Source organism: Cervus canadensis, chromosome 6 (assembly GCF_019320065.1).
Source record: "Cervus canadensis isolate Bull #8, Minnesota chromosome 6, ASM1932006v1, whole genome shotgun sequence".
NCBI classification, from domain to species: Eukaryota; Metazoa; Chordata; class Mammalia; order Artiodactyla; family Cervidae; genus Cervus; species Cervus canadensis.
Genome location: NC_057391.1, coordinates 12,464,129 through 12,487,950, shown reverse-complemented (window position 1 = coordinate 12,487,950; position 23,822 = coordinate 12,464,129). Strand labels below are relative to the sequence as shown.

The 23,822-nt window shown below is 46.8% G+C and overlaps 1 long non-coding RNA gene and 1 other non-coding gene across 3 annotated transcripts in view; one reads left to right on the top strand and one right to left on the bottom strand.

Moving 5' to 3' along the window:
• LOC122443069 overlaps positions 1 to 23,611 on the bottom strand; it is a 117,928-nt gene extending 94,317 nt beyond the window's left edge. The window contains exons 1-3 of one of the 2 annotated variants that reach the window (XR_006269891.1): positions 23,290 to 23,611; positions 18,174 to 18,376; positions 9,493 to 9,562 (exon numbers count right to left, since the gene is read on the bottom strand). This is a non-coding gene — a long non-coding RNA (uncharacterized LOC122443069). The remainder of the gene's footprint in view (positions 1 to 9,492; positions 9,563 to 18,173; positions 18,377 to 23,289) is intronic. The other variant, XR_006269892.1, reaches the window with a different exon arrangement.
• On the top strand, positions 22,561 to 22,632 carry TRNAC-ACA. The gene has a single exon. It is a non-coding gene; the product is annotated as a tRNA-Cys (tRNA).
• Positions 23,612 to 23,822: the final 211 nt, after the last annotated feature.

Sequence of the window (23,822 nt, the reverse complement as noted above, 5' to 3'; positions counted from 1 at the left end):
CAGGAGGTGAGACCCTGTGTCTCTGAGTTTAAAAGTTTCTTGGGAGTTGACTTGGAGCTCAGCTACTGAAATGTCATTCTCCTGGGTTCCTACAGCTACACACACACAATCCACCCCCTACCCCCCAATCCCACCCCCACCACACACAGACACACGTGTGCTCACTCCTGGCAGCTCTCTGCTAGGAAAAAATGCAGCCTTTCCCCTTCCATCCATAATCATGCACTTTTCAGACAGGCTGCATTCCTCCTCCCTGAAGTCAGCAGCTTCTTGCTCTGGCCAGTCACAGAGAACCTACGCATACTCAATGATCCATTCTACTGGGTCAGTTCTCTACTATCTAGGCTGAAGGAAAAGCAGCAGAGAAATGGTCCTCCAAAAGATGACCAGCACACACACAAAGTACACATGTATCAATACCTATTTCCCCTTTTTCTATCGCCATGAATATGCACTATGGACTGAGCACTAGCTGGGTCTTACAGGAACCACAAACAAGAAGAAGCAGCAGCCCCCGCTCTCATGACAGGAGGCCAGTATTGGTGACATCATGTCGTTCAGAGCTCAGATCTGTGTATCACCCATCCATGTTTCACAAGCCAAGATCCCCAACTGCCAAGGCCACCTGTCCAATCCCTCGGCAAGTTCTCCTGTGTCTTAGGTTCCCAAAGCTATTGCATACGATCTCATGGGAAAGAAAAGCTAATAAACATCAGTTTTATACTCTCTATTTTCTTTCCTACTGTAGCTTTATAATAAGTTTTGAAAACAGTACAAATCTTCCAACTTTGTCCTTTTTCAAAATTGTTTTTGTTTTTCTAGTTCTTTTTTTCTGTATAAATTTTAGAATCGACTTGTTCATTTCTATGGAAAATGTCCTGCTGGATTATAGTTTTCAGCCTATATGTCTGGCAACTAGTATTTCATGGTTTTTGGTGCTGTTGTAGAGAGTGCATTTTAAAAATTTACTTAAATTTCCGAATGGTATTACTAGTATACAGTATTAGGATAATTTTTTTTTTTTTTTGATACAGTGATCCTATATCCTGTGATCTTACATGTTAGTACTAGTAGCTTTTCTGTAGATTTGGAGGAAATTTTCTATATAGACAATCTTATTATATGCGAATATCACTATTTTTCCCTTTCCAATCCATGGGCCAGTAGTCATTTATCGATATGAGAGTTGGACTATTAAGAAACCTGAGTGCCGAAGAATTGATGCTTTTGAACTGGGGTGTTGGAGAAGACTCTTGAGAGTCCCATGGACTGCAAGGAGACCAAACCAGTCAATCCTAAAGGAAATCAGTCTTGAATATTCATTGGAAGGACTCATGCTGACACTGAAACTCCAGTACTTTGGCCACCTGATGCGAAGAACTGACTCATTGGAAAAAGACCCTGATGCTGGGCAAGATTGAAGGCAGGAGGAGAAGGGACGACAGAGGATAAGATAGCTGGATGGCCTCACCAACTCTATGAATGTGAGTTTGAGCAAGCTCCAGGAGTTGGTAATGGACAAGGAAGCTTGGTGTGCTGCAGTCCATGGAGTCACAAAGAATCGGACAGGACTGAGTGACTAAACTGAATCCATGGGCCTTTGTTTATCTTTTCTTGCCTTATTGTGTTGCCTGAAACCACCATTATAACATTGAAGAGAACAATAAGAATGGACATTGTTACTTTAGGTCTTCCCTTGGTGCTTCATTTCAGAATGTCTTTCCTCCAGCAATTTACTGTTGACATTGGTTTTTCATTGCTTGCTAGCTTGGTGGGGGTGGAGGTGCTCACATTTCTTATTCTCAGTGATCCCGTCCCTCCCAGAGCAGTAAAAAGTCTGTAATGATCTGGACCCACTCCTTTTCCTGTCTTTTCTCCATGGATACAGGAGTCTTTCTATTTCCTTCCCCCCGGCTGTACTAGACCTTCCTCTGTGCCCTGAACCCTGCCTTTTTTCCCCTAAGCAGCTTATGTTTGGTAGCAGAGAAAGAGGTGAAGCATCTGGGGCAGGGCTTTGCTCCTTTCCTAAAGTGGTTACTAGATGTCTACCAGAGGCCTTCCTTTTAAAAATGGTTTTCAGGACTTCCCTAGCAGTCCAGGGATTAGGACTATGCCTTCTACATTGGGGGTGCAGAAAGCTAAGATCCCATATGCCTCTTAGCCAAAAAAACCAAAACATAAAACAGAAGCAATGTTGTAACACATTCAGTAAAGACATTTAAAAAATGGTCCACACAAAAAAACTAAAAGTTTTCTACCCTTTTAAGAGGGTACCCTTCTTCCATGGCCTCCGTTGGCCAGAATTAAGAAGCCCTCTGATCCGGAGACAACCTAAGGGATTTTGTGGTGTCCAAGTGACCCCTCCCCTCTGAGAGTCAAACTTTGTCCTGGACCATGTCCCTCAGTCCAACTCCTGTCCAGAGCCTTCTCTAACTCTTATGCAAGCAGGTCCCAGGGCCCCCTCCTCAGCTCTGCATCCCACCGGGTCTGCTCTCAGAGCGGCACCAGCTCACTCTAGGGCCTGCACAACAAGGAACGTAAACTTCCCTATTTTATCCCTGAGGAAACAGGCTCAGGGGAACTTAGTGATGGCCCCACAGTCACATAGTCAGGCAGTGCCAAAGCCAGGATTCAAGCTGGCCCTCTCCCCTCAGTGCTCATCAGCCACCATTATTCAATCAGACATCTGTGAGGTGGAAGAGAGGCAGGATTTTTTTAGGACTGAGGAAATGAAGAAGGTCTTTGAGTTTGGGTGACAGCATGCAGCGGAATAGGACTGGGATTGAAGATTCAGGAGAGAGGGATCTAAGGGGAGGGAGGTAGATAGGGAATAGGAGCTGTTTAAATTGGATCAGCAGGGGAGAAGGGGAAGATCTTGGGGCTTCCCTGGTGGCTCAGACTGTAAAGAATCTGCCTGCAAAGGAGACCGGGTTCGATCCCTGAGTCTGTAAGATCCCCTGGAGAAGGGAATGGCAACCCACTCCAGTATTATTGCCTGAAGAATTTAATGGACAGAGGAGCCTGGTGGCCTGCAGTTCATGGGGTCGCAAACAGTCAGACACGACCGAGTGACTTTCACTCAGAAGGGAAGAGCTTAGGGCCTTGGAACTACAACTCCAAAGCAGAAGCCTCTAACCTGACGTCCAGTTCCCTCCAGTGCTAGGAGGGGGCGAAGATTGGAAAATGTAGGGCTTAATTCAGTGGCCCTACATAAAGTGACAGACTTTATTTTCTTGGGCTCCAAAATCACTGCAGATGGTGACTGCAGCCACAAAATTAAAAGACGCTTGCTCCTTGGAAGAAAAGCAATGACAAATCTAGACACCATATTAAAAAGCAGAGATATTACTTTGCCGACAAAGGTCTGTATAGTCAAAGCTATGGTTTTTCCGGTAGTTATGTATGGATATGAGAGTTGGATCATAAAGAAGGCTGAAAGCTGAAGAATTGATGCTTTCAATCTGTGGTGTTGGAGAAGACCCTTGAGAGTCCCTTGGACTGCAAGGAGATCCAACCAGACCATCCTAAAGGAAATCAGTCCTGAATATTCATTAGAAGGACGGACGCTGAAGCTGAAATTCCAGTACTTTAGGCACCTGATGCAAAGAACAGACTCATTGGAAAAGACCCCAATGCTGGGAAAGATTGAAGGCAGGAGGAGAAGGGGCCAACAGAGGAAGAGATGGTTGGATGGCATCACCAACTCAATGGACATGAGTTTGAGCAAGCTCCGGGAGTTGGTGAAGGACAGGGAAGCCTGGCGTGCTGCAGTCCACGGGTTCACAAAGAGTCCGACATAACTGAGTAATTGAACAACAGCAAATTCAGTGGTCTCCACAGCAACTTTCCCTAGCAGCCCTCCCAGGGAACAGGAATGGAGATGATATGGACAGCCAGTGGGGTGGGGCAGGGGGATAAAGTGCTGCCAGAGAGAAGCAGGTCAGACTGTGGTTGCCCAGAGGGACAATGCCCTGCCTGGAGAAAGTGGATCCAGCAGAAGTCAGTCAATACACATTTTTCTTAATTGTTTTCAATGTCCCAGGAAGCATCTGTGGAAGAATTCTGTGAATCCCTAGCGAGAGTTGGTGGTGGAGACACTGCTTCTGCTGTCACTGTGCATGCCTGAGCTCAGAGGAGGCAGCTGTGTCCTCCTGGTGGCAGGGAGGCGTCTGCTCCTGGGCCTGGGGGAAGGCACAGGAGGCTATCCGTGTCAGGTGGTAGGAGGAAGAGAGAAGGTGAGAGCATGGAGACCAGGGGAGAGAAATGGCTTCGGCATGAGGGCCTTAAATGTCGTTGTAAAGCCAGGGGCTCTGTGACGCCTGCCTGAGCACGGGCGGGATGTCAGAGGTGCTGCTCGGGCCCTTCATGCACATGCCATCTTCGCCTGTCATTAGGTGCTCAACAAATACCTGTTAAGTATGTGAGAATATGTAATCCCCTAATACCTTTATACCTACTGAGAAAACTAGGATCAAAAGGCAGAATTCTGAGAATGACCCCCAATGACTCTGACCTTGTAGGGCTCCTCTTCCCTTTGAGTGTCGGTGTTACCTGTGAAAATGATGAAATATCATTCCCACGATTATCTTACATTATATGACAAAAGGGAGACCACTGGGTGGGCCTAATCTTACCATTCAAGCCTTTTCAAAGCAGAGTTTTCTCCAGCTGGTGGCAGAAGGGGAAATCAGACAGATTTGAAGCAGCAGAATAATTCAATGAACTGTCACTGGCTTTGAAGATGGAAGGTCACATATAAAAACCACTGAGTGGTCCTAGGTGCTGAGATCCTAGGTCCTCCTAGGAGCCGAGAGCTACCCCCAGATGACAGACAGCAAGGCAATGAGATCTTAGTCCTATAATCACAAGGAACTGAAAACTGCCAACAACCTGAATAAGCCTGAAGTGGATTCTTCCCTGGGACCACCAGATAAGGGCCCAGTCACACCTACATTTCATGCCAAAGAATTGATGCTCTTGAACCGTGGTATTGGAGAAGACTCTTGAGAGTCCTTTGGACTGCAAGGAGATCAGACCAGTCAATCCTGAAGAAAATCAGTCCTGAGTATTCATTAGAAGGACTGATGCTGACGCTGAAACGCCAATACTTTGGCCACCTGATGCGAAGACCTGACTCATTGGAAAAGACCCTGATGCTGGGAAAGATGGAAGGCGGAAGGAGAAGGGGACGACAGAGGAAGAGATGGTTGGATGGCATCACCGACACAATGGACGTGAGTTTGAGCAAGCTCTGGGTGTTGGTGATGGACAGGGAAGCCTGGCATGCTGCAGTCCATGGGGTCACAAAGAGTCAGACGCAACTGAATGACTGAACTGAACAACTTCATTTGGCCTTACAGGAACCTAAGCAGAGAACTCAACCATCCCCACCTGGATTCTTGACCTACAGAACTGAGCCAATCAATACATATGCTGCTGCTAAGTCTGTGATCATTTACTACACAGCCACAGAAAACTAATTCAGCCCTTGTCCACAACACAGAGAGCCCACAAGGACCAGCCCCCAAGTTCCGCATCACTCATGGAGCAGACGAGGTTTGCACCCCATGCAAGCCACAACCACCCAGTCCGCTGTGGGCCTGTCCCACCCACAGGTGCCTCAAAGCGCCCTCAACACTCACTGTGGAAAGTGCTCTGAGAAGCCTGTTGGAGACGGAGGGCATTTCCTGCTGCCAGGCCCTCTCCCAGCTGGGTCAAAGGTGGCCACCTTCAACCAAACACTCAAGCTCCCCCTCTTCAGGGCACCCCCTGGGAAGTGGCTGCCTCACCCCAAACTACATTTCCCAGCTCTCCTTCCTTTCCTCGCACCCCCACACCTAGTCATCTCCCATGTGCATCTGGGCAGATCGCAGAGTATCTCACTCAGAAGTCAGCACAGCCTCACACTTCCTCTCTACAGCCTTCAGTGGCTCCCCATCGCCTTCCAAATAAAGCCCACGTTCCCACTCAGTCCCTGTTCCCACTCAATCCAGGCTCCTCTTCCGTCAGAGCCCCTGGGGGCCTCAGAGGTGCCCTATGCCTCACCGTTTCCCCACAGACCTCCCCATACAGGTGAAAGGTGTAAATAAAACACCTATCACAAAGGCACATTATTATCATTGATGATGATCGTGATCAGCTGAAACAACCTTCTCTCCCTCCTCATCTAAGTCCTAGCTGTCCTTCTAGACAACCCATTTCCCACCTCCTCTGGGGGCCTGTGAGGGTTAACTTTATGTGTCAACGTGATATGGCTAAAGGATGCCCAGATTGCTCATGAAATATTATTTCAGGGTGTTTCCAGAAGAGGCTAGCTTTGGAATTGGAGACTAAGTGGAGAATATGCCTCACCAATTCAGTGAGCTTCATCTAACCCATTAAGGGGCAAAATAGGAAAACAAACAAACAAAAAAAGATGTGGAGGAAGATGAATTTTCTCTCTATTTAAGCTGGGACATCCATCTCCTCCTGCCCTTGGATGTAGGTGCTCCTGGTTCTCAGGCTTCGGGGTTTGGACTGAAATGTCACTACTGGATTTCCTGGGCCTCTGACTTGCGTTTGGACTGAAATGTCACTACTGGATTTCCTGGGCCTCTGACTTGCAGGTGGGCAGATTGTGGAACCTCTGAGCCTCCACAGTCGCATCAGCCAATCCCTTGTAATAAATCTTTCTATATCTATCTGTATATTCTATTGGTTCTACTTCTCTGGAGAACCCTGACTAAAATAGACCCTCCCAGATGCTCCCAGCAGACATGAGCCCCCCCACCCCTTTCCTCTGCTCACCTTCTAGGACTTGGGTCACACAATTTATCAACACTGCTCATTACCAGGTGTCACAGCTTGGGTTCTTGGAGAAGACTCTAAGATGGAGTTTGAGGTGTTTATTAAGGAGGGCCCTGGGATCAACACCTGTGGAAGGGAGAGGACGCAGCAAGAGTGGGTAGAGGAGAAGCTGAGCTGTGGTGCAGGTCCAACGCCAGGGGCCTCTGGAGCACGTGTGCCCTCGAGAGGTGTCCTGAGCAGGGCCGAGGTGGCCAGGCCTTTATGCTCCTGCTTCAGCAAGTCAGGCGATGCGGGAAGGAGTATAACCTTAGTGAAGCATCTCTTGGCAGCTGGAGCCATCCCAGAAGAACTGACAGAGTTCCCAGCAGCTGGGGCAACGTGTCCTCCAGAAGGAAGACCTGGGTGCTGCATTGCCCTGTCCCCCACAATTTGACACATGGCTCTCACCTCCCCCACCTGCTCCAGGCACCGTCCCTGGAGACAAGGAAACCTAGAGACTGAGTCAACCCTGTATCCTTTGCTTCCCTTCTCCCACCCTCAGCAACCTCCAAGTACCACCTTCAGTACAGGCCCCAGGGCTAGCTGAGTTCAGAGGGTGTCTATACACTGGATGCAGGTGTTTTAGCTGGAAGCCGGGCGTCTGGGTTCCCTGCATGACCTCTTGATGCTGGCCCTCAGGGAGCAGATACTGCTTCCAGGACGGGTTTTACAGAAATGTGGGCATGTGTATTGGTTGTCACACTGAAGGGGTGTGGGTCACTATTAGTGGGGCAGGGGATGGTCCTGCAACAGCAAATCGTCCCAGGTCCCCAGTCGGTGGAAAACCCGTCTCTAAATCTCCAAGTTGAGAACCTAACTCTGTCTTACATATAAACACACAGTGTTTTGTTGCATGGCTTTAAAAGCACACACTGAGTTTTCCAGGAATACACAACTACTACATAAATTAAGGGAACACGCATACTTTGTTTAGTTTGGAATCTTATCAAGAAATATTCCTCTTTCAGAAAATTGTGTCAGGTATTTGACTCACTAGGACAACACCCCTGTATCCACCTGTATTTCACCTGTCACGTTCTTAATGCTCCTATTTATAGCTAAAGCCAGGGGTAATTAAACATGCCACGGTCTTCCTAGTGTAGTGATGTTTAAACATTACAGACTGAAATACATTTTACTTTATTCCTCAATAGCTTTTAATTTCTCCCTTATTTTACAATTAGAGCAATATATATATATATATATATATATATATATATTAAATTATGTGTCTGTATTGGCTGTAATATCTGTGAATTTCTTTTCAGGATGATAAAAGGGGCGTCCACAGTATTTTATATCAGAAGGAGGGTGATCGGTCTGACAAGTTAAGAACCTCAAACCTGGGTGGGTGCCCTCCTCTTGGGCCTGACCGATCTCCCAAACTCACCTACCACCACCACCAGCATGGAGAGGTGGGCATCGGGCCCCGGGGCAGAGGTCGCCCTCTGCAGGCTGTCAGCCTTTCTTTTCGGAAAGCTGGGCCAAAAGAAGCCCTGGATTTGATGATTCAGTCTGGGACAGAGGATTCTTTTCTCACCATGTCTGTTTCCAAAATACCCTCCAGATTCACCACCATTGATCCTGAGCCCTCTTACCATACTAGGGACCTGGGTGGAGGTGCAGGAGGGGATGGGGGAGGCATGAGGTGGTGCCAGCCCCATCCCCCTTCATGGGAACTTAATGGACTTTGGGGCCCAGAGGTAGGCCTCTCCCAGCCTGACCTCCTTGATGGGTGACCATTTCCAGGTTTCATTCTCACTCCTCAAGGCCATCTCAAGGCCATTATCTCTTGCAAGTCCTCCCTGGATACTTTGGCCAGTGATGCTGGGCCCAGGCTAGGCAGGCATCTCCCCAGGCAGAGGCAGAGAGGTCAGCCCCCACCTAACTGAGCTTACAGCATCAGTGTGTGTCTAGGGGAGTCATGAGGATATCTGAACAACCAGGAAGGTGCCCCACTGGAGTGGGGCTACCAGTAAAATACAGAGTGTCCAGTTCATTTATATTTCAGATGAACAGCAAATAATATTTTTAGAATAAATATGTCCTATGCAATCCTTGGAACTTACTTAACACTAAAGAAGTATAAGTTGCTTGTATGAAGTTGAAATGTATCTGGGTGTTCTGAGTTTTTATTTGCTAACTCTGGTAACCCTCCTTAGAACACAAGTCCACGTGTCTGTGTGTGACACAACATTGTTAGCTCAACTGAGTACGGGGACACTGCATGTGTGTGCAGGGGCCGTGCTCCAACCCTAAAGTCACCAGGAGAAGGCACGCTTGGAAAACGACACTACAGTGAAGGCCAGGCCTTACGAGAAAGGGGATGGGCCAGTGGATCCAACCCCGAATTCTGGGCCTGTAACCCAGAGATTTTCAGCCCTAGTGGGGCTCCAGGGTCCTCTAGGGTTGAGATTCCCAGAGCTACCCCTCTGCGCGCACACCGCCACCCCCACCCCCAGAGGCTGGCTCCTTCAGCTGAGGCTGGAACCTGGCTCATGTTTCTTACACATCCTTCACGACTGAAGGGCGGTGACAGTTTTGTCATCAGAGCCAGTTAAGGCCTGGATCTGGGCTTGGAGGAGCCGGAAACAGGCAGGAGACTTCCGCAAAGATGAGTGGTGGGCTCAGACCCCCAGTGGTTATACTGGCTGGGGCCCGGCTTACCTTCTGAAGTCGGTAGTCCAGCCTCCTGGACAAAAGTCAGGCTCCGCCTTCCCGGGGGTCTCCTGCCTCCCTGTGGAGAGGAAGATGCTAGTATGAATGACTCTGTTCTCATGAAGAAACTGAGGTCACAAGACCGGGTCAGGATGGGAGTCCAGCACACCGGAGTCCAAGCTGACGGAGGACCAGGCTCCAGCCTGATGCCCGCCCGTTTCAGCCTGGGTCTCCACATCTCCCTTCCCCCTGCCCTGAGGCTGACCAGGTCTGATCTCAAGCAACCTGTTGTGCTGTCCCTTCTCAGCCCCTGAGTTCTAAATCCCTGGCCACCCCCTCCTGTCCCCCTCCCCTCTACGCTGGGTGATGTTCTGCACACTGGCCGTCCCTGCTCTGCCCTGAAGGTACCCTGTCAGGATCACTGGCCACGGCTCCTACTTCAGCTGAGGGCTTTAAGGGTCCAGACCAGCACCCTTCACTGCTGGGTCCCTTGGCACAGTGTTCTGAGAGTGTTTGAGGAATGAAGAGGGGGAACCAGTCTCAACAAATGGCCACCAGAACTGACTTCTCCAACTGTCCTCGGGTGCCTGAATATCATGAAGCACAGGAGCTGCTCACACCACCTTCCAAGAACTTAGGACTCTCAGCTGTAGGATGCAAATACCTTCTGATTAGAAACAAGCCGAAAAAATCACCTATCAGTAAGCACTTACATGGTCACACAGAGCAAGGCATAGGCTGCGCAAACAACTGCGTAGACAACCTCGAACTCCCATTTATCCAATGATTTCACTGTTGGTCTTTCGAAAGTCCTCAGCGTTCAATAGAATGGATATTTGAATATCTTAGGATCACATAGAATTCAGAGGCCTTAAGGTTAAGTGAAAAATTCTATTTATATAGGAAGTACCCTACATACAAACTTTCAAGGTGTGAACTTTCAAAGGCATGAATTACCCAGACACCACTGGATCATTTTTTTCTAGACGGTGGATAGAGTAGAATCCAGCAAGAAATAAGAACCTGTGCCTTCAACATCAGGCATGAGTGAGATCGCAGCTCGCCCTCTGTCTCCTGTTGCTGACGATCCTTCAGCTCTACCGTCTCCCACCTCCTCTCCCTTCTCCAGTCAGTAACTCTTCTTGCCTGTTCATCTGATGCCGGCCCCTGTATACCAGCTCTTGTACTGTACTACTGTACGTTTCAAATTACTATACTGTCAGAATAAAAATATTTTCTTTACTTTTAGTGTTTGTTTTTTATGTATTTTTTGTGTGAAAAGGGGCTTCCAGGTGGTGCTAATGGTAAAGAATCCGCCTGCCAATGCAGGAGATGCAAGAGACATAGGTTCGATTCCTGGGTAGGGAGAATCCCCTGGAGAAGAAAATGGCAACCCACTCCAATATTCTTGCCTGAAAATTCCCATGGACAGAGGAGCCTGGCGGGCTTCAGTCCATGAAGTCTCAGAGAGTTGGACATGACTGAGCAAACATATTATAAACCTACAACAGTGCAGTACTATACCACTGATTGTGTTAGTTGGGCACCTAAGCTAACTTTGTTGGACTTAAAAACAAATTAGACTTATGAATGTGCTTTGGAATGGAACTTGTTTGTATGCAGGGGACTTACTGTATAATGTTATTAGTTTCCTACTGCTGCTCTAACAAATTATCACAAACTTAGTGGCTTAAAATTACACTGACTTATTATCTTGCAGTCCTGGGTAACAGAATTCCCCAGTGAGTCTCACAGGGCTAAAATGAAGGTGTTGCAGAACTGCGTTTCTGCTGAAGGCTCGAGGGGAAAATCTGCTTCCATACCTCCTCCAGCTTCTAGACATCACTCTCATTTCTTGGCTCATGGCTCCCTGCCAGCCAGCAATCACATCACTCCAACCTCTGCTTCTGTTATCCCCCACTCTATATCTCACTTTCCAGCCTCCCTCTTTCTCTTATAAGGATCTGTGAAAACACTGGACCCACCTGGATAATGCAAACTAATCTCCCGTCTCAAGATCCTTGACCCAATCTTGTCTGCGAAGTCCCTTTTGTCACGTAAGTTACATATTCGAAGATTCTGGCAATTAGGATATGGACGTCTTTGGCAGGGGGTGGTATTATTGTGCCCACTACACCCAGTTTCAGAGTCAAAATGCAATCAGGTTATCAGCCTGAGAGGGGTGCTGCACCAGAAGAACTAGGAGGTATGTGGGAAATTTGGCACCAAGGATATGGGCTCCTTGACCTTGACACTGATATTTTTGTAATAAGAAGTAATCTGGGGGCTTCCCTGGTGGTCCAGTGGCTAAGAGTCCATGCTCCCAATGCAGGAGGCCAGATTCACTTCCTAGTCAGGGAAGTAGATCCCACATCCTGCAACTAAGATTTCACATGCTAAAACTAAAGATCCCAAAAGCCGCAACTAAAAATCCTGCATGCTGCAATAAAGATCTGGCATAGTCAAATAAACAATTTTTTTAAAAAAAGGAAGTAATTTTTACATGTTTGGTATTTATAATGCTTGTAATTTATTAGATAATTTGATCTTCTAGAATGACAGCCTTTTAACAAATAATTGAAAGTGTAAAACTGAGTAATTTAAACTGAGGGTTTTAGGTTGAACTCTTATCAAGTTTATATACAAAACTAGAACCCATAAGAGAACTTTAAATTAACCAAAATTTTTGAAAGTGAAAGTGTTGGTTGTTCAGTTGTGTTTGACTCTTTGTGACCCCATGGACTGTAGCCCGTCAGGGTCCTCTGTCCATGGGATTCTGCAGGCAAGAATACTGGAGTAAGTTGCCATTTCCTTCTCCAGGGGATCTTCACTACGAAGGTATTGAACCTGGGTCTTCTGCATTGCAGGCAGATTCTTTACCCTCTGAACCACCAGGGAAGCCATTTTAATTTTTACTACTATTTAATTTAAATTTTCTATGAGTTTAACTTAATTGGTCATAAGGATTACCTAGTAGGAAGGAAGCTCTTCTTGGTTAAGTTAGGAACAGAGTACTGAAATAGGAAGTCTCATTTTTAAACAATGTTTAAAATATTTTAAGATATTTGAGTTTATAAACTGGACCAAATATTATTCCAAGCCTCTCAAAGGAGGTTGTTAAAATTCGCTGTATATAAATAGAAAAACAAGGTTTGCAAGCTGAACTTAAATTCTAGAAGCAAACCCCTAGTTTCACCTGCCCCTTGGCCCAGAGGGGAGAGGTGTTGTGCTGGGGCGGCCACCACAGCCTGAGGAAAGACTAGAGTGAGATCCCAACGAGCTGCGGAGACCAAGTCTCATCCGAAGGGCTGGGTGGATGCCTATGGCTGCGGTTTTTAAAGTCATATTGGTACTGTTGTTTTGAACTTTTTTTTTATTGTCAGAAAAATAAAATAAGTACATATTTTAGATATAATTTTTCAGTATAAAAAGGGTATAGTTATAGGATCAAAAAATTAAGTAGAAACACTATCATGTTAGAATTGAATTAGAGAGGACCCTTGCTTTCCTTAAAGGCAGATTTAGATGACTCAGGCCCACCTTGCTAAAAAAGACAACTTAAAAAAAACTGGCCACAATATTTTAAATAATCTTAAAAGCATCAAAAAGCTAACCATATATGAAGAAATTGCCCAGCTGTTTACAATAGCCAGGACATGGAAGCAACCTAGATGTCCATCGGCAGATGAATGGATAAGAAAGCTCTTGTACATACACACAATGGAATATTACTCAGCTATTAAAAAGGAATGCATTTGAATCAGTTCTAATGAGGTGGATGAAACTGGAGCCTATTATACAGAGCAAAGTAAGTCAGAAAGAAAAACACCAATACAGTATATTAATGTATATATATGGAATTTAGAAAGATGGTAACGATGACCCTATATGCGAGACAGCAAAAGAGACACAGATGTAAAGAACAGACTGTTGGGCTCTGTGGGAGAAGGCGAGGTGGGATGATTTGAGAGAATAGCGTTGAAACAAGTATATTATCACATGAGAAATAGATCGCCAGTCCAGGTTCGATGCATGAGGCAGGGTGCTCAGGGCTGGTGCACTGGGATGACCCAGAGGGATGGGATGGGGAGGGAGGTGGGAGGGGGATTCAGAATGGGGGACACATGTACACCCATGGCTGATTCATGTGAATGTATGGCAAAAACCACCACAATATTGTAATTAGCCTCCAATTAAAATAAAAAATAAATTAATTAATTAAAAAAAAAGAAATTGCCCAGCTAGAGAGCCCAGAGTCAGGAGGCCCTCCTGCCATGGTAGAGTTGTCCGATCAGGGAGAAAGCTGAGAAGCTGCACGGAATCTCTGAGAGCCTTGAGGTGGGAGTCAGGGAACAGAACTTAGGGCAGAGAACTGGGACTGGGAAATTAAAACACTTCAATTTAAATTGAGTGAGGGTAGACGGGCTTCCCCCGTGACTCAGTGGTAAAGAATCCGCCTGCCAATGCAGGAGACTTGGGTTAATCCCTGATCGGGAAGATCTGACATGCTGCAGAACAACTAAGTCCAAGCACACGATGATTGAGCCTGTGCTCTAGAGCCCAGAAGTCACAGCTACTGAGCCCACATGCTGCAACTGCTGAGGCCCGTGGGCGCTAGAGCCCGTGCTCCGCAACTGGAGAAGCCACCACAATGAGAAGCCCAAGCACCGCGACGGAAGAGTAGCCCCCACCCGCCGAAGCGAGAGAAAAGCCCACGCAGAAAGGAAGACCCAGCTCAGCCAAAACTAAAAATAAATTAAAAATTTTAAAAACCAATATCAAAGATTAGTTGATTCAAAATTTGATAAACAGTAACTAGTTTTTTTTTAAAAAGGAGTAATGGTGGAAATTCCCTGGCTGTCCAGTGGGCTAAAGGTCCAGGTTCAATCCCTGGTTGGAGAACTCAGATTCCACAAGCCACATGGCACGATCAAAAAGAAGAAGGAGAAGAAAAGTGTAAGAGTGAACCAGAAACAAATTGGTCTCCACAAATTCCACAGGCTGGCTTTGATATCTGGGTAAGCCATGAGGTCTTCAGCCTTGAAACTGGACTAAGGTGATCATGGGATACCCTAGATGCCCGGCAGAAGCTAACTAAAATCCTAATTGAAAGATGATGACATCATTTTAGGCCTCAAGTAATTTTTTTTTTTTTTTGGCCCTACCTAGAGGCTTGTGGGATTTTAGTACCCCGAATAGGGATTGAATCTGGGCCCTTGGCAATGAGAATGCAGAGTCCTAACCAATGGACCGCCAGGCAATTCCCTCAAGTAATTTCTAAAGGTTACCTTTCAAACATCCATCCTACTATCGAAGAAAACTAGACATGAAAGATGACAAGACAACACAACCAAGGATCAGATGAAGCAGTAGATGCTGAGACACGGTGACTGCAGCCATGGAATTAAGAGATGCCGCTCCTTGGAAGGAAAGTGATGACCAACCTACACAGCATATTGAAAAGCAGAGACATTAATTTGCCAACAAAGGTCCGGCTATGGTTTTTCCAGTAGTCATGTATGGATGTGTGAGCTGGATCATAAAAAAGGCTGAGTGCTTGGGGGGAAAAAAAAAATAGGCTGAGTGCTGAAGAACTAATATTTTCAAACTCTGGTGCTAGAGAACACTCTTGAGAGTCCCTGGGACAACAAGATCAATCCAGTCAATCCTAAAGGAAATCAGTCCTGAATATTCATTGGAAGGACTGATGCTGAAGCTGAAGCTCCAGTACTTTGGCCACCTGATGCGAAGAACTGACTCACTGGAAAAGACCCTGATGCTGGGAAAGATTGGAGGCAGGAGGAGAAGGGGACGGCAGAGGATGAGAGGGTTGGTTGGCATCACTGACTCAATGGACATGAACTTGAGCCAACTTCAGGAGATGGTGAAGGACAGGGAAGGACTGCATTCTATGGGGTTGCAAAGCCTGAACTTAGCACCTGAACAACAACACAACATGATCGGATCACACTGTCAAACAAAAGTACTTGCTATTTTTAATCAATGGAATCATGCAGTGTGTACGTGTATCTTCACAGAAGAAGGGCTGGAAGAGAGCTGCACGTTGGCCTTCTGTTTATCCCATCCCCTCCATTCACAACTCACACCCTAGGTGACCCTAGGAAGTCTTGATTACACTTTCCTTCCTCTCTTTAAACCTTTGTTCCTGCAGTTTCCTCCATCGGGGATCCCACACCCAAGTAGGATGGATGCTTGCTGTGCCCTTTCGTTCAGGAAGCCTTCCCTACCCCCTCCAGCTAGAACACAGCTTTTTCTCCTTTCTCATCTTCCTCTCTTAGAACCCTTTGTATCCCCCTGCCTTGTATTTTGGGTGGTTGTGTTCCTGCCTTTCTCCCCACTGGACCAAGAGCTCTTTGGGGGCTGGGGCTGAGTTGACTGCTGTTTTCGCCCTGCATATCCTCTGCTCAGTGCTGGGCACTCGGGAGGATGACCACTGAGGGACAGGGGACAGGCTTGCTAAGGCTCTTGAGCACATTTGTCAAGGTCCTGACACTCTCACCTTGACCTGGGTTCCAAGGCAAGGAAACTTGAAGGTACTTCACTTCCCAAGCTCTCGCATGGGTGGACATATGAAGACATGTTCCACTAGCGTTTTGTATTCCGTGTGCTTGCACACACCTAGGAGAGCATATTGCTCAGCGGCTGGGGAAAGTAGGCACATTTAGCCCCATTTGACAGGTGGGAGATTGAGGCTTAAGGAGGTAAATAAGATATCCCAATGATTATCAAGCCTGGATGTGCCTAGAAGTCACCTGGGGAGCTTTTATTTATTTGTTTATTTAAAAATATTTATTTAGCTGTGCCAGGTCTTAGTTGCAGCTCTCAGGACCTTTAGTTGCAGACTGTGCAATCTAGTTCCCTGACCAGGGGTTGAATCCAGACCCCCTGCATTGGGAGTGCAGAATCTTAGCCACTGAACCATTATGGAAGACCTGAGTTTTAAAAAAAATTAAGTCTGAATCTCTCTGGGTAGAACCCAGGTGATTCTAAGATATAACCAAGTTTGAGAATCACTGGACAAGTCCATGGCCCATAACTGGTTGGAAGTAGAACCAACACAAAAATTCTACATCTTAAGGGAGCACTCTTTCTTTCTTCCCAAGAACTGGGGTGGTTCTTGGACCATAGGCTCTTCAAGGTCTCACAAGCTGCAAGGAAGTGCTGGACATGTGGGCTCCACAGACAGGCTTGGCTTCTATAAGACCGACATGCTCCCTCCCTGTCCTCCCCTGACTCCAGAACTCAGGTCCAGACAGCCAAAGCCCAGGGGACAGTGGGTGACTCAGACACTTCCTGTTTTCTTGGCTACAATGACAAGGGGGTGGAAGCAGCCCGGGCTGGGGTTCATGGCCTAAGAGAGGGGTCTTGGAGCGAGGAGGAGGTGGGAGCTGAGCGCCCCTTTCCCTGAGATGTGGAAGGACTGAGCTAAGCAGAGCCACATGGGGTGAAGATGCGGTTGTTCATTTGGTGGCCAGGTTAGCAAAGGGAGGGAGGGTTGGGGCCCAGCTTTCCTTAAAATATGAGGATTTTCTGAGTCCTCAGAGGTTGAAAGAGAGCCCTGTGGTTCTGTCTGAATGTTTGGTTCAGGCAAGCTGGGAGACTGAATAGGTCGGGAGATGTCCACACAGGGAGGCCAAGCACCCTGGTTGCCCTGGCCCTGCCCTGCCATGAATTACCGTGTGACCCCCAGCACAGCCCTGGGCCATTCCAAGCCCCTGCTTCCTCTTCTACGAAATGCAGAGGGGCTGAACTCTGAGAAATCCTGAGATTCTAAGAAAAACCCTAAACTCTCTCAGCCATCAGAGCACTGTATGTGCTCCAGGACACTTTTTATTTGCATAATTTTGATTTCAAGTCAGACAATAATGCTGAGAATTAGGTGGGGAAAGTATTATGATTACCTGGTGGCTATAGATGATCAAGGAGACCAAGAAAGATGTGGCCAAGGGTGTGTGAGAATGGTGACCTGAAGGCTCCTGGTGGCCCAACTGGATTACTCGCTTCCTTAGAGGACAGCAATGTGGGGGTACTTGGTGGCTCAAAAGGTAAAGAATCTGCCTCAATGCAGGAGACCTGGGTTCAATCTCTGCATCAGGAAGATCCCCTGGAGAAAGGAATGGCTACCCATTCCAGTACTCTTGCCTAGAGAATTCCATAGACTGAAGAGTCTGGTGGGCTACAGTCCATGGGGTTGCAAAGAATCAGACATGACTGAGCAACTAACACACATGAAAAATCAGACATATTTGAATCATGGCTTCAATCATCTCCCTGCTGGGATCACTCTTAGAAAGTGATCTTAAAAAAAAAAAAAAAAAAGAAAGTGATCTTAAATTCAGAAAAGATTTATTGGTTAGGAAGATATTCACTAAAGTGGATTTTATATTAATGAGCAGTTAAGCATAGCCCAGACATCCAGCAATAGAAAACTGGAGACTGTAGAAAATGCATTAGCTACCTTTGTCTGAGTAGCAAGTTACCCTCAAACTTGGTGGCTTAACTAATGAGAATTTGTTATCTCAGAGTTTCTGTGGTTCAGGATCCAGGTACAACTTGGCTGGGTGCCTCTGGGTCAGGGTCTCTCAGGAGGCTGCGATCTCGGAGTGGGCTGGGGCTGCAGTCATCCCAAAGCTTGACTGCCGAGAGGATCCACTTCCAAGTTCACTCACCTGGCTGTTGACAATCTCAGGTCTTTGCTGGCTCATCAGGTCCTCATCTTGTGGCTCCTCCACAGCGTAGCTCACAGCATGGCGCTGGCTTTCCTGAGGGCAAGTGAGTGACCCGGAAGGCACTCGGTCCTCCTGTGACTTGACCTTGGGAGTGACCTCTCCTCACTTCCGCCTTATTCTCTTCCATACAAGTGAGTCTAGGTCTAGACCAGGTTCGAGGGGAAAAGATTACACAAGCATCCTGAGAATACCCAGTAACTGTAGGGAAAGGAAGAATTCTCCTGACCCTCTGAGGGTCCCTGAATGAGTCTGAAAATTAAACTGACAATAACAGGAGAAAAGCATGCCCGTAGAGTTAGATTTCTATGTGACATGAGCCTGCACAAGGAAATGAAGGCCTGAAAAAAAAGCCCTGAGTGGTTTTATGTTGGGTCTCATGTAGAGTGGGCAGTTGTATAGGGATGCTAAAACCGTTTACCTCAGATTGGGACTGGGACTGGGACTTGAGCTCATGTGCTGGGCCTCAAACCCAGCCAAAACTCTGCTTAGGACTTGAACCCACATGCTTAGGACTCAAACCCAGCCAAAACCCTGCTTGGGACTCAAACCCACGTGACTGGGACTTAAACCCAGCCAAAACCCAGACAACAGAGGATGAGATGGTTGGGTGGCACCATTAACTCAATGGACATGAGTTTGAGTAAGCTCTGGGAGTTGGTGATGGACAGGGAAGCCTGGTGTGTTGCAATCCATGGGGTCGCAAAGAGTTGGATGCGACTGAGTGACTGAACTGAACTGAACTCCCACCCATTAGCATATGAAATTACCCAGCTTATAAAAACTAACTGTACCACATTTTGTGGCCTCAGTCACCCTCTATGATGGCCCGCCGCCTGTCTGGGCAGTGTGCTTCTCGCTGAATCTGAACAAATCCACTTCTTACCTATCACTTTGTCTCTCACTGAATTCTTTCTGCAATCAGACTTCAAGAACCTGAGCTTCTGTAGGTCCTGAAACCAGGTACCGTTAGTACCTGCTTAGTTAGTGTTAATTCCTCAGTTGCGTCCAACTCTTTGCGACACCATGGAGTAGCCGCTTGCTCCTTGGAAAGAAAGCTATGACCAACCTAAACAGCATATTAAAAAGCAGAGACATTACTTTGCCTACAAAGATCTGTCTAGTCAAAGCTATGGTTTTTCCAGTAGTCATGTATGGATGTGAGAGTTGGACTACAAAGAAAGATGAGCTCCGAAGAATTGATCTTTTGAACTGTGGTGTTAGAGAAGACTCTTGAGAGTCCCTTGGACTGCAAGGAGATCCAACCAGTCCATCCTGAAGGAAATCAGCCCTGAATATTCATTGAAAGGACTGATGCTGACGCTGAAACGCCAATATTTGGCCACCTGATGCAAAGAACTGACTTATTTGAAAAGACCCTGATGCTGGGAAAGATTGAGGGCAGGAGGGGAAGGGGATGACAGAGGATGAGATGGTAGGATGGCATTGCCGATTCTATGGACATGAGTTTGAGTTCTGGGAGTTGGGAAGCTCTGGTATGCTGCAGTCCATGGGGTTGCAAAGACTCTGACACAACTGAGCTACTGAACTGAACTGAACCAAAACTTAAGTAACGGATTTTCTGGCCTGGGGGCTGAGGGGGTGGGTAGAAAGGAGTCCAGGCCTCACATCTGTCCTTGAGCCTGTCTGAATAGTAAGAGTTGACTTAAAACTCAACATTCGGAAATCTAAGATCATGGCATCCAGTCCCATCACTTCATGGCAAATAGATGGGGAAACAACAGAAACAGTGAGAGACTTTATTTTTGGGGGCTCCAGCCATGGTGACTGCAGCTATGAAATTAAAAGACACTTGCTTCTTGGAAGACAACCAACCTAGACAGGATATTAAAAAGCAGAGATACTACTTTGCCGACAAAGGTCTGTCTAGCCAAAGATATGGTTTTTCCAGTAGTCATGTATGGATGTGAGAGTTGGACTATAAAGAAAGCTGAAAAAAAAAAGAAAGAAAGCTGAGTGCCGAAGAATTGATGCTTTTGAACTGTGGTGTTGGAGAGGACTCTTGAGAGTCCCTTGGACTGCAAAGAGATCCAACCAGTCCATCCTAAAGGAAATCAGTCCTGACTATTCATTGGAAGGACTGATACTGACACTGAAACTCCAATACTTTGGCCACCTGATGTGAAGAACTGACTCATTTGAAAAGACCCTGATGCTGGGAAAGATTGAAAGCAGGAGGAGAAGGGGACGACAGAGGATGAGACAGTTGGATGTCATCACCGATTCGATAGACATGAGTTTAAGTAAGCTCTGGGAGTTGGTGATGGACGGGGAAGCCTGGCATGCTGCAGTCCATGAGGAAGCAAATAGTTGGACTCAACAGAGCGACTGAACTGAACTGAACTGAGCAGTAAGATGCTATAAATTCTCCCACAGGGATAGCCTCATGGGTGTGTTCCAGGCCAATCTGAATCACTTCTAATCTCACTGCATATTCCTGGGTTTATCAAAGCCCTAGGAATTGGGGTTGGGGGTGATTCTTTTTTTTTTGGGGGGGTGATTCTTAGAGCAGCAATGTTTGGGGAGGATTTGGTATATAGGGGGTGGTATGGATTGGGGAGACAGAGGAAGTGACCCAGGGAAAAAGGGGAAGGCTGTTGACACAGTGGAAAAACACTGGAGTTGGAGTCTTAGACCCTGGTTTTACCAGTCATTTGAGTGTGATTCTTACAAGCCTCAGTTTTCTCATCTATAGAATGGGATGCAAATGAGTAATGTGGCTCTTCCTCATTTAATAGGAGTGAGATAGATTATGCACAGACATCTACTTTGTAAACTGTAAAGTTGTGGACCAGTGATGGTTTCTTCAGGGATTAACTAGAGCAAATACACCCACCCCTCTTGCCACTGAGCTCCCAACAGGAGTCAAGTCCTTCCCCAACCATGAGCAGAAGGCAGGGTTGGGTCCCACATACTGAGCCAGTTTCATCTATCTCATCTCTGACTGGTTATGTTAGTTAAATGTTGGTGTTGAGTATACTTCAGTTAAAAAGAATGAGGTTACCTCTAAAGAAAGACAACTTGGCAACATCTATTGAAAGCACAATTGACTCAGCAATTCCATGCTTAGGAATAGATATACACACACGGGTATGAAATTACATGAACAGGAATATTCATTGCAGCATTCTTTGTGAGAGCAAAGCATTGGAAAGAAAAAAAGTGTCCATCCACAGGGAACTGGTAAGATCAATCATGGAACACCCATACAATGGAGTGCTGGGAAGGCATTAAAATGAATGAGGCAGTGCTGGGTGCACTGATCCAGAAAGGCCTCCAATATACATTTAAAAATTTTTTTAAAAAAGTTGCCAAACACTTACCAGTCTAGCTCCACTAATGTAGAACATCAAAGAAAGCAACTTTTATATCCCCAATTTGCATGAAAAGAGGGAGGAAATGCAGGGAGTGACAGTGGCCAGTTGTCAGAAGTGGCCACCTAGGAGAGGGATGGTGGGAGCAAGGGACAAGGAAACGGACTTTACCCTTTTTTACTCCACATACTTCAGAGATGGTTGCCATTTCTTTGAAATGTGAATATATTCATGTGTTTTCTGTATGATTTTGCAAACTTAAAAAACACATGTATATTTAAATAAATATATATTTATGTACTATATAGATTACATATGTTTATATATATGCTTATAGCACTTCCTGGTGGCTCAGATAGTAAAGAATCTACCTGCAAAGCAGGAGACCCAGGTTCGATCTATGGGTTGGAAAGATCCTCTGGAGAAGGGAATGGCAACTCACTCCAGTATTCTTGCCTGAAGAATTCTGTGAACCTATGAGCCTGGTCGGCTACAGTCCCTGGGATCACAAAAAGTCAGACACAACTCAGCTACTAACACACATATATGTTTACAAGGGCTTCCCAGGTGGCGCTAGTGGTAAAGAATCTGCCTGTCAATGGAGGAGACAAGAGACAAGGGCTTGGATCCCTGGGTCTGGAAGATCCTCTGGAGGAGGCGTGGCAACCCACTCCAATATTCTTGCCCCCAGAATCCCACGAACAGAGGAGCCTGGTGGGCTACAGTCCGTGGGATTGAAGAGTTGGACATGACTGAAGTGACTTAGCATGCACGGATATATTTTTATATAAACCTTAGAATCTTTCACTATCTTTGACATTTTGGATCCCTGGTTGTTTCAGAAAGCTTCTGCTCTCATCCCTGGTACTCGTGGGTACTTCCTCCTTAGGAGGGAGTCGCCAGCATGGTTCAGTGAGACCACCTGTGTAGAAGGACCCAGGCTCCCCTCTTCCAAGATGGCGCCTCATCCCAGGCGACGTGCTCTGTGTTGGGACTTCCTGGTGGCTCAGACGGTAAAGCGTCTGCCTACAATGCAGAAGACCCAGGTTCGATCCCTGGGTCGGAAAGATCCCCTGGAGAAGGAAATGGCAACCCACTCCAGTATTCTTGCCTGGAAAATCCCATGGACTGAGGATCCTGGTAGGTTACAGTCCATGGGGTCGCAAAGAGTCGGACACAACTGAGCGACTTCACATTCTTCCACTTTCTTTCTAGTGCCTGTCAGACCAGGACCCCAGGACCCCAGCCCCCGCCTCAGGTCTGCTCCCTGCCCTTGGACAAACCCTCGAGCTTATTCTCACACCTTCTGTGCAAGGAGGAGGGAAAACAAAACACAGCCAAGAAAACCTTCATTCCTTAAATAGTAGTCAATGCTAGATAAAAACAGACAAGATTAGAGGCTAGTAAAGAGTCAGACTCTAATCATTCTCCTAAATAGAAATGAAATGAAGTCTGCCTGTTTTGTTTTGTGTGAGGGGGAGGGATTTTTTTTAATTTCCTTTTTTGGCCACACCGCGCGGCATGCTAATTTCCCCCACCAGGGATAGAACTGTGCCCCCTGCATCGGAAGCACAGAGTCTTAACCACTGGACCACTGGGAAGGCCCTGTCTTGCATGGTCTGGAAGACAGACCCAAAGAATGTTCTGAGAAAAGAAAAACTGAAGAGGTTTCTCCCACACTTTTACTGAGACTTCCCCTCCCTCTCCCCATCCCATATTCTCACCCATGCTGCCTTGCATGATCTGGAAGCTGAAGGCTTGTCTGGGGGTCTTCAGTAGCTGGCCAGGGGCTCCCCACATGTGAAGATGAGGGAGAAAATGCAAGGCAGGACCTGGGAAATCACCGGCAGAGGAGCCCAGAGCAAAGAGCTCCGGTGGGAAAGCGCTGGTTGGCTGGGCAGCCTGGTTCCGGATGCATCACCATCACTGTTGCTTGTTCACAGGTGCCAGCTTCCAGCCATCCAAGACCGCTATTCAGACTGCCATTCCCTCCCCAACTTCTGCCCTGCAGGGTTCCTGGGCGGCAAAGCCATCAGTGAGGGGGCTCCTTTGGTTTAGATGGTTTCACTGCCAATGCCAGTGTCTGGACAAGAAAAGGATTCTTCGTGTGTGTGTGTGTGTGTGTGTGTGTGTGTGTGTGTGCACACATGCATACTCTACACACAGTTTCATATTCTGTGGATAGAGTGTCAATTCATTCCAGATTTACTGGAACAGCCTCAATTTCACATATTTGGCCACCACAGACCATTGAAAT